We start from the raw sequence: 12108 nt of genomic DNA, 5'->3' as shown, positions 1-12108 counted from the left end.
AACAGCAGAAAATCTATATACTACTATACACAGTCCAGTTTCTAAGACTGACAAAAAATCTACAAAAGCTTCAAGAGAAACATTTTTTTTAAAAAGTGCTGGGGGGTGACATTTGTCACTATTTCAAAGTAGCTCCAGTGCTATGTCCATGTCTCAAACCCTTGGGATTGTACCACTCTGAGAAATACCTAATTTACAAAGGAGAATCCAGAATTTAAGAAGGCATCTAAATTTGTGCAAGACTAGGGACTGAGTTTTTTTCTCATGTAGAAGCAGTGTTTGGATAACCCAAAATGCTCATCTTTCTTTTTTCTCATGGGATTTTCTGACATCTAGTAGATCTCCGCACTTTAAGAGATTAGAACTTTTGCTGACAATGTGTGTATTCATCTGCAGCCACCTACTGCAGAAGTTTCCTCAGTGAACATTTTAGGATTTAGGGCATCACCCTAGATAAATCCTGGAGAGCAACCAGAGAGACAGATGATGGAGAGCAGCTATGTGAGGTGTAAATATAACCTGTGTTAACACACCGCCTATTTCAAATTAATGCTTTGATTTGCCTAGTGCTGCTTGCAGCAACTGACTCAGTTTTGCCTTTTAAACAGCAATGGGTGATTTTTTTTTTGTTTTAATTTTTGCATTTGTAATATTATTTTTTTAAGTAGAGAGGGATTCTGTTACTATATTCTTATAGCAATCAGGTGGTAGCTACCAAATGGCTCTAGCACATTTTATTTTTTAAATTTTATGACATAACAGAGAGATTAGGGATATTTAGATGCAATAATCCTTTATTTCTGAATCAGAAAGTGGAGAAAGGCTACTTAATCTGTCTACTGCAGAAGTTTCCTCAGTGAACATTTTAGGATTTAGGGCATCACCCTAGATAAATCCTGGAGAGCAACCAGAGAGACAGATGATGGAGAGCAGCTATGTGAGGTGTAAATATAACCTGTGTTAACACACCGCCTATTTCAAATTAATGCTTTGATTTGCCTAGTGCTGCTTGCAGCAACTGACTCAGTTTTGCCTTTTAAACAGCAATGGGTGATTTTTTTTTTTGTTTTAATTTTTGCATTTGTAATATTATTTTTTTAAGTAGAGAGGGATTCTGTTACTATATTCTTATAGCAATCAGGTGGTAGCTACCAAATGGCTCTAGCACATTTTATTTTTTAAATTTTATGACATAACAGAGAGATTAGGGATATTTAGATGCAATAATCCTTTATTTCTGAATCAGAAAGTGGAGAAAGGCTACTTAATCTGTAAGTCCCAGGACCAAAGAAAGATTCAGTTGTATCATGGATGACGATGTTGAGAATGAACTTCATAAAGGAATGAAGAATGGTTTTGCTAGGACTAGGCAGGTGAGACTTTTTTGAATCAAGACCCTACAGACACCTAGGTGAACTTTCTGAAGAGAGCTCATATCAAACTTTGAATGCAAATGTGGGGTAGAAAGGGGAGACAAAACGGAGCAGATGAGTAAAAGAGACCTTACTGTAGGTAGTATCAAGAATCCTAAAAGAAAGACAAAGGAAATGGATTAAACTATGGTTTTAACTTGCCTTAAAATGCTTGAGTTCCTTTACCTGCAGAGTGTGGTCAGTTCCCTTCAGTGTGTTGAAAAAGATGATTCTCCACTTCCCTCTTTTTTTCCCAATTTACAGACTTCCTTCCCAGCTGCTTAATGATACAGGGCCTTCTCTTCATCCCAGGACTCGAGTAATGAAGTATCACTGATGTTTGTCCCCCAGGTCAGAAATTCATTATGAACCTACCCACCATCCGATGAATTTTGCCATCCAGCCTCTAGTCAGCTATTAATTATACACCCTTTCCCTCTCACAACAGCTTCTGCTGTAGCAATGTCCTCACATCCATTTTACAGATGGGGCTTAACTACAGAGAGATTAAATGTCTTATATCAAGCCACAAGTTGAGTTTACATGTGACACAATTCTACCCGGCCAACAGGTCCTAAGATTTGTCATCCCTTCCCTTACACCAGTGTCTACTAACCAACAGGCCAGGAAGGATAAATCAAAAAGCCTGTGCAATCTTGTCACATCCTTTTCTGCACCTTGGCTGCGGCCCAGTACAGTATCTGTCTTGAAAGCAAAGAAAAGCAGTGACAGAAACACCTTGCTGAACTGAATCCAAATGCAACGCCCTTTGCCTACACGTGGAGGCCTTATAGGAGGCCCCATGGGGAGAAGATAAAAGAAACTAGGAACCAACTCAGATAACTACTGCCAATAATGAAGTCTTAACCTACTTTTGCGGAGGATTTGTACAGATATGTGTGGCTGACTCCTTGGTTTAGTATTAGAAAAAAGGTTGTTCAAGAATGTAAGTTTGTACAATTTTGTTTTGTTTTGTCTTCCTGAGAAAATAAATTGCATAAGGGCAACGACCTTCATGTTATAAGATGACTGTTTAAATGTTTGTCTTGCATCATGGGAAATTAAATTTTAAGGATTAGCTGCATTCAATGCAGGGACAAAGGGAACAGCACAGCAGTTTTGTTCAGGACAGGGGAAGGTTCAGAGGAGAAGGAGGAGATTGAGGGTAGCACAGAGCAGGTCGGGGCAGAAGAGCTCCACATTTGGATGAAATCTATGAGACCCTCAAAATGAGCAGTGAACTGTAGAGGGGATCTGACTTAAATCCTGGACTTCCAGTGTTTTCTTACCCTAGAGAGGCATGAAGTCCCCTTTGCCTCCCATTTAAACCAGGAATGAAAATCCTTCATTTAGGGGATCAAAGTTTAAATGGAGCTGTCTGCACGTTGCAAAAGATAAGCATGCTTTCATTGAATTTCCTAGCATAAATGAGAACATCAATAAAGAAAATGATAATACAGTAGCTTAGTTTAAAGTTGGGTGGTGGTGGTGTTGCTTTTGTTTTATTAAGCTATGAGATACAACATGTCATGTCACTCAAATGCCCTTTAAATTGACATACACCCAAAATTACCAACATTAAAGGCTTTTGTGAGAAAGGAATGAAAAAGGTTGAATCATCCGTAAAATATCCCAAATGAGTAATTTTGAACTCCTTCAAACTCTTGAATGGACTGACTTGTAACTTTCCAGGTAGTTAAATCTTCAGCTTCAGATTAAGTGAACTGACTTTCATTAACAAGTATATCCTGAATTTTGAAAAATAAGTAGTAATTTGAAATATCTCATTTTATCAGTTACCTTTATTCTCATGTGCCGAAAATCTGGCTCATTTAAGTAGGCTTGAATATCTACCTGCAAATTAAAACAGCCAAAATCAGTAGCTCATTTTCAAAATTTAGGTCTAAGGTTGATTATGTTTTTAACAAAAGAAATGAATACATTTCATTCCAGCTTTTACTGAAAACTGAATTGAATCTTTGCTTGGAGGCTGTAACAACATTCCTGGTTCATAAATGTTATCATGTAATTTTCTTGTATTTACCTGTCAGGCTGCTACTCATTAAATTAATTCTCTAAGTTACTTGAGGTGGGACTGGATTTTGTTCCCTATTGTACCCTTGCTGTAGTAGAACTGTAATGTGTGAATAGAGCCCTTAGACGCAAATAATAATCAAAACTCTTAATGACGTTAATGATAAGGGTGATTTTTTTTTTTTAAGGTAACTTATATATGAAGTTAATAAAAATATATGATGGAATCCTGGCTAACATAGATTATAATTAGACTATGATGGTATGTTTTCTCAAAATAATTAGTCATTGTGGAAAACTAAAAAAAACCAAACAAACAAATCAAATAAACCTAAAAAGAAATTACTGTCTTAAAATCAACATGAAATATGCTGTGTTTTCAGACATCTCCAGTGTTTAAAGAAACCTAAAGTATAATCCATGTGGAGCCCCTGAACATTAATGGACATTTTATGATTTGCTAGAGTCATAATATAATATATTATTTGTTCAATAACTTAGGAGAAAACAATCAATATACGGACACTACAGACTCCTAGTCTCAGGGTTCCCTCAGGAGCTTTCAGCTTCTTCTGTAATGGGCTGTGTTGTTTTTAGTGCTGCAGTGGCATCGTTTAACTTAACATGACACTTCCTTCACTCATCTGCTGCAAGGATGTTTGCCAGTCAAGAGGAGAAACATTAAATGGAATAAAACTAGAAGAGTTAAGATGAAAAACATTTCCCAAAGGCACAAGAAGTTTCCAAGAATACAGCAAACTGAGATTTAGGGGGATGATCGGCCTGCAGCCAGATTAAGGTAGGAAAAGATATATATAAACCAGGTTCAAATCTAACTTACATAAAACTGCCTTTGTTCTTTTCAGAGACAACAAAACAGGCAAAAGGCCTAAGGTTGCCTCTCTTTTCTGGGGGGAATTTCCAAGCAGTGAAAACCTACACTAAGAGCTCTATCTTGCTCTCAGTCTCAGCTTGTGGTGAGGGGCTCATGTAGAAGGAGAGGGCTGCATGGGAGGAGGAGAGGAGGACTGGCCACAGCACATCATTGTGTTACAGTTGTTTTCTGCTCTCTGCAGTGATGTGGCGAATGAAGAATTTATTTGAGTTGTCCTGAACCTGCTTTCTTTCACACCAAACCACTAGGCAAACTCATAACTGCCTCAGGCTGTATTAACCCTATAGGACAGAAGCAGTTCTGTATTAAGAAAAGCATGGGTAGCGCAACCTGTTGGTTCTGTTGCTCCATACTTTATACTATGAGAGAACATATGCAGTAAGGCTAGGAAACTTATTCCCCTGAAACCAGTTAATGCCTCTTTACTGTCTGCAGTGCATAAGGAACATGTTATAGGAAGGGACTGTAGCAATTTATCAATACCAGAAGTTAAAGAACTCTCAACTGGCAGATACTCAAGCAGTGAGATGATTTGGTCTGTGCAATTAATTTTTAAATGATGGTTATGAAGGCTGTGGGACTTAGGATCAGTGATTTGCATTTCAATAAACACCAGTTCAGAAATTCTTAAGTGTTGCTGGAGAGCAATTGATAGCTTAACAAACTTTATTAATTTTCAGCTGAATGTTTAGTGCGATTCCACTTTGAAATGGCATATGGACCAATGCTTTTCTTGGCAGTGGTCAAAACTAAAAAGGTTGGATTCAGGTACGTATAGAAGTTTGCATACATGTCCAAAGCCTACCTGATAGGCTGATTCTAATGTCTCTGGTTTTGCTAAACTTAGCTATAGTCATTATTATTACAGTACTCTTTGTATACAGATATCTGGGCATTATGAACCTTTTTCATGTTGGTTATCTTCTGATATGTGTCTATTAAAGACTATTCATGCAAGAGGAAGTTAGTTATGCACCAAGCACATATTCAGACTCTCATCGTTATTAGGCACCTGCTTTAGCCATTAAATCCAATTTCCATAAATGTTATATTTGACCATTTTCCAGATCACGTGTTTTGATTATATGCTATCTTTAATAGCTAAGTTAAACCATGAATGCACGGATCAACCCATAGGTATTGTCTCTAGCTCTAGGTATGAAAGGGAATGCCTTTTTTGTAGGCTGAAGACACCTTGTCCATTACTCTGTTGTGCAGCTTCTTGTTCCTTAAGTTCCAGTTTGCTTAAACTTCACAGTAGATTTCAACAGATTTCCTATTTCTCAGTCTTTCAAAGCATTTCTCCAGTAACCCACTCATTTCTGTTACATGGAGGTAATTTTACCCTATGAACCAACATGACCAGTTGCTCCTTTGAAATCAAAGGCTTACCCCACACCTAAAGCTCAGAATCCCAGTTCCACTTCCTTAGGATAAGCTTCTCTGCAGCTGCTATGATCTTGCATTTTTCAGCTCACGTTTATATGCCACAAACAATTAAGCAAGCATTTGTTTCATACATGGTACCCATAAAATCTCTAGCATCACTGAACTGCATTATTATTTCCCCCAGGAAACAATTCTCGAAAAAAATACAAATGAAAAGCACAATCTATATATTTACATTATTTATAAGTTCTCAAGGATTATTTCCCTGTACTAAAAAGAATGGAGATATTGCTACATGGGAAATCTGGTAAACTCTTTCTTTTTTTTAAATCCAATTTCTGCATAAAAAAAAAAGAAACAACACTTTCTATTCATGCACAGCTATAAGTTGTGTAATAGTGAAGAAACATGATGCTTCTTTCATTTTCTATATTTCTTTCCACCTCTATAAAAAGATTTAATTTTAATCATATTTGGCAAATATAAAAGCAACATTTCCACGAAACTTCAGCTCTTAAAATGATAAACTTTTTTTTAAAACACTGGCCCTCATTGTATGAATTGAATTTCTTTCTAGTATGGTATTAAATACTTTGGGAGAAAAAAATAAAAGATGAGAGGGAATGAATATGACAATACATAACCACATGTATGCATATAGCTCATGCAGATATAGAGAAGTATATATGTATAGAAGTATATATACACACCATGGTGAAAGTCTCTTAATTCAGATATATACATATACATGCATACATATGCCTGCACTAAAATGTCAGGTTAATTTTTTATTTTAAATGGAGATTTCATTTCAATACAAAGTGCAACCTAATGCAACGATTTTTTTTTCCATTAAGAAAAAATTGTAAACACTTCATCTTTGTTCCATACTACAGAGGTTTGCGATAACCAAAATATGATAGTCTGCTGTTACAAGCTGCCTTGAAGGCAGAACATAAACAAACATCCTAATCGGTAAATTGAAAATTAGAGTTCATTATTTTTCTCCTTAACGAATGCAGTTACACTGGCAAGTATTCAGCTTCATATTCAGATCCAGCTCAGTGAAAGCAAAATCATAGCAGTGGCCTAGACAGATGACTAGTTTCTCCCAGAATACTGTGATGAGGACTGTGTCTCTGAGACAGAAGCTTCTTTGACGGGCACTGCCAAGTCTTTTCTAAGCTTATGCAGAGGTAATACCTTTTAGGCAAAGCACACGGCACCATGAGGCATCACGTCCATTCCAGCAACACTATAAAATGCACAGGAGCTCTGCTGCAGAAATATTTGCTTGACTCAAAGATAGAGGCAATGAGGAGAAGGCAGAGAGTAAGACTAGGCAGCTCAGCTGAAGTGGGGAGAATGGTAAGCCCTGAGGAGCAAGGCATGATTTTTGCTCTGTTATTTGTCTTGGACCATCTGCCTGACCCAGCACAGCCAGCCCACTGGGATAATTTAAGTATGGACATGGAAAATGGCTTCAGAAACGTCTATCTGCTCTGTGGATGGGATTCCAGCATGAACTTTATTTTAAGTAACAGCAACTGTTGTTCTAGCTTAATTTACAAGGAGAGCCTCCCATAACAGTGGTAATGGGCCCAATTTTCTCTGTGCCTGTGTAAACAGGTTACATGAGCCAAAAAAACCCAAGGCAGAGTCAGGGAGCTTGTGCAGCCCATTGCCACAGCTGAACTGGGGGCCACAGCAAACAGCTCCAGGCTGCTGGGCAGAGATCTGGAAGGGCTTCTTGCTCTGAGATACATTCTTGGAGCAAAGAACACAAGTATTTAGCACAGATATATATAAAATGTTATTGGTAGAACCTTATGGTGAGCATGCAGTATGAGTAACTTCTGTTTTCAATGTAGTTTGGTATTTCAAATGTGGTTAATTGTCTTAAACTATCTACAAACTTTTTCTGAGTATTAAATGTTACTTTTCAGTTAGGAAGCTTACTCTGAAAACTAAGTGGAAATTATTTGCAGTTACTTATCTAAAATTTTGCATTGTGTTAGGGCTAGACTTCTAAATCCACTCTAGAAAGACGAAGCCCTTTCCTGTGCTTCCACATGGGATTAACGCAGGGGGAGGAGGAAGAGAAGAGTAAGCAGAATATCTCAGTGTTTCCTGGACCTGTTACAATCACATCCCTGTTTCCATGGGGAAAAAAAAAGATAAACACTTGCAAATAATTTACTATAAATAAAAGACACTGTAGCTGTTTTCAAACCATGCAACTTAGATAATGCTTCAATTTTTCCGTCACACCGTTTTTAACAGGATAGAGAAGCAATCTTATTTAAACGGAGTGTTAAATTGTCAGACTCCGCCTTCTGCATGAGAACTGCCTAGCTTAAAAAGTCCATCCTTTTTTCTAGGGGTGCTGCCATCCTGAACGAATGAGGCAGAAGGAAATAACTGGCTTGATCATGTCAGGCAGTGAGTAATGCTGATGTCAGACATCAGCCCCGAAAGATGCTGAAATTGTAAGTCTCGGTGTTTTTCTGGTTTGAAATGCTGAGTAGAGGGATAGTGGATTATGTAGCTGAAGAACTGCTGAAAGCGAGTTGTCTTGGTTGTGTCAAAATCTCCTCTATGATGAGCCTGGAAACCTCATCATGAGTCTCAAGAAAGCTATTTCTTATGCTAATTATTTCCCTCAACTGTGCATCCAATTTAATGTGTCATTTGAGATTCAGATACTCTGCACATGCACAAGATTTGAATAACTGATTGAATGTACACACCAGGTTGTACAGACTTGCTCCTCAGAAAAAAATCCTTTCTGACTGTTTTATGAAATCATCACAAAAGAAAATGGTTCAGTACCTACACCACAACTACTCACGAACTACGAATACCTGAAATACTCCAAATACCTGAAGGCCTGGATCAGAACTGCCCTTCAATGCTAAGGTCCATCTCAGACAGCCTATACAATTTTTCTTTTCCCTCTCAATAGCTACCTTGATTCAGAAAGAAGTGATATTCAGCCGATTGCTATTTGAATCAGCAAAGCTTGATACAATTAAAGTTTGTGTTAACTGTTAACCACAAATCTTATCAACCTTCTCCTTCTTCATGTTTTTCACCCTTCTGTTTTCTTTCATCTCAAAGAGACCAAGGTCTAAGGAAAATGCTGAAGTTGTCCTAACAAATTCTGACAAAAAAAAAAAAAAAAAAAAGAAACAAAAAGCCCAGACAAACCCAAACCACCACCCTTTAAAAAATCAGAAACCTTGCATCTATTTATCCTGTGGAAAATTTGGGATAATTGTTTTTAGTCAAATGATTGCCTTTTTTTCAATGCAGTTACTGTGATAAATATTGATCTGAGCCATCTTGTCCACACTTTACTTTTCTATTGCTTGTCAAAAGCCTGATAATGATCTCTCCTCTGCAGTTAAAAACTACAAGAATGTCTGCACTGTAGATTTCAATATACTGTAAGGATCTCTGAAGTAGCATATAACAGAAATTAGACCAGAAACCATGTCTGCACAGTAAGCTACATTTTCTCTGCAGAGCACCTTCCTACAGTACAGCATGCTGGCCTTCTGAGTCTGGACAGCTCAGACAACCTGCTGACTTTGCTCGCTTTTCAGCAGATTCAGTTCACTTTTTGTCTTTTTTCTTATCTAGAAAATGGGAAAATAAAGGGGTAATCTCCCCAAGGCATCTATAAGTCGTCAGACTTTCCATGCAAGATATTATTTTAATGCAAAATACCATTTCAGCAACAACTGTTGACTGAGGTCAGGGTTGGTGTTGTCTATGTTAAAAGTGAACAGCTATAAATAGAAATTGGTTTAATCTTTAGTTCAGGCCCATGCAGCCAAATTTTAGGACAATAAGTCTCCAGGTTTTAGGGATAAATCCATTTTTGCATGGAGCCAAATACATAGCAAGCATTGCTGAGCCGCTACATGATGAAGAATATGTGTCTGAATTAAAACCATTGCTCAGACACATAAGCACAAATCATGTTCTGGGGTGTTCCCCATGTAGGAATTGTTTATATGACCCTTATGGCCAGGCTTTAGTGACTGCCCTTTCCAGCACATACTTTGACCCTCGTAAATACACGTTTTTACCAAGTGTCTGGCACCAGATAGGGAGCTGCTGTAAGGGTGAACCCACCGGTACTTGGAGAAGTTCACAACAGATAACAACATTAGTCCCACAGCAGTTTAAGTAAGTTTAACACAACAAACAACAAAGTAAAAAAGTAGCGACAACAAGCTGACAGTGGCTGCTGACTTCAAGCCAACACTTAAAATTTTTTCCCTTAAGGTAAACCCTCCAACTCGAGAAAACGTTTCGTTTACAACAGAGCAGTGCAGTGGCGGCAGCAGCCAACTTTTAAAGTAATTATTGCTGTTAAACTGAAGTGGGCTTTAAACATTTCATTCAGATCGATTTATTCAGAAGTGTTTAAGGCTCAGCCAAGTTTACTACTGGCGTGGTCGTGGGACACTTTACGGCTTATCATAATGTTTGATCAGTTGCAGTGGGACATGAACAGAGGTGAAATGCAAAGGAGGTGGGAAAAATCTGTTGGATATTTTTTCTGTTGTCGATATTTCCATTTGTGGAACCATTTTTGAGGTTGACAAGAGATGGAGGAGGTTGGGGGGAGTCTGGGATGTAAGGTAGAATTAACTGTTGAACATCTCTTCTATTCTCCAGTGGAGGGTTAAAGGTTATGAAAGATTTTAAATCTTTCCTTTCCTTCCTAAAAAAGAGTCTTCCTTTTACTGTTTTTTTTTTCTTTTTTCTTTTTTTTTTCCAGCCCTGTCTCCAAAGAAAGCAATAAGCCTGTCAAAGAAGGAATTAATTAAGCAAATCAATCAGTCAGTTTTATTAAGGAATTACAAAGCCCATGTGCAGCATTAATTATTCAGATAATGGGACATCTCTAAGCCTTTCTTTTCAATTATTGATAAGCCGCTATCTATCATCCTGACTGTTTTAGTACTGATTTAGTTGTGAATGAAGCCGGGTCATTCAGCCATAGCATATGCCAGTTATGAGAGTTGCTAGATGACTAGGGGCGGAAGAGAGAGAAAGATGAGAGGTACCGTTTATTTCCATCCACAGTGATTGCAAATATTATATGTTTCAGGGCACGTGCCTTCTTCTGAGCTGCAGATGAAAGGAAAACTGTCCTTTCTTGCTGATATCATCTGGGTGATCACCTTTGTTCAATGAGGCAATACATGCCCATTTTTCCCTCTGCAATATCCATGCAACTTTTCTGTTGACTTTATGCGAGGTTCCCCACTAGTTCATAAGGCCTGGAAAAATGAGATGCCTTTCCATTGTCACAAGAAAGTTACCATTTTGCATCTGCTGATTAAGGCAACTGTTCTCATTTTTCTCTATACTAGGAATTTCATGACAATTGCTTCAATAGAGAGCCCTTCTTCAGCCCTAGGCTTATTTTTCATGCTCACATCATTAGATAGAATATACAGGGAAGTGTTCTCCTACCTGCTTTCATAAGTGGGGAGCAAAGGCATTGACCTCAGAATGTTGAAATTCAAACAACCAAACAACAACTTCTTCATCATTGAGGAAAAATGGGTACATATAAATAGTTACTGATGTGAAAAGGACCTCACAGCAATGGGAACCCTGGATCTCAATAAAATTACCTCATAATTGAGAAGACTCACATGCCACTTGAAAGCAAGTGCAGAAGGCAGAAATTGTTGGGAAATATGATGAGCATTGTGCAGTAGTATAAAGAAAACAAGCTTCATGTATTACTGACCTTTGGAGTATGTAGTCATTTCAAGACACTTTCCATTCTTTCAAAACAGTCTGAAAGACTACTCAATATAGACTACCCAGTAAATAGGAGAAGGTATAGAGTGTATAGGTCTGGCTTATAGGAAGGTTGTATCACCTTGGCCTATTATGTATTTTCAGGCAAATATGGTCATATATGATTTAGTCTCTGACAGATGGACTATGGGTGGATATTCCAAGAGTCTGGAAACATATTTACACTGTTCAACTAAACCCGTACAGAATAGGGATGATGTTTCTTTCCATCCACCAGCATCTCTACTTTCTGCCATGGTTTTTGCAGGTACGTAGAAATGAGGACGAGGGGGAATGGTCTGAAGTTGCGCCAGGGCAGGTTTAGGTTAGACATTAGGAAAAAGTTTTTCACAGAAAGGGTTGTCAGGCTCTGGAATGGGCTGCCCAGGGAAGTGGTCGAGTCCCCATCCCTAAAGGTATTTAAAAGAAGGGTAGATGAGGTGCTTAGAGACATGGTTTAGAGGTGGGATGGCAGGGTTAGGTTGGACTTGATGATCTGAAAGGTCTTTTCCAACCTAGACGATTCTATGATTCTATGTGCTGTGC

This window comes from Egretta garzetta, unplaced genomic scaffold, assembly GCF_000687185.1.
Source record: "Egretta garzetta isolate BGI_Z169 unplaced genomic scaffold, ASM68718v1 scaffold179, whole genome shotgun sequence".
Classification (NCBI taxonomy): domain Eukaryota; kingdom Metazoa; phylum Chordata; class Aves; order Pelecaniformes; family Ardeidae; genus Egretta; species Egretta garzetta.
The sequence above is the reverse complement of the archived record's forward strand: the minus strand, read 5'-3'. Positions refer to the sequence as shown.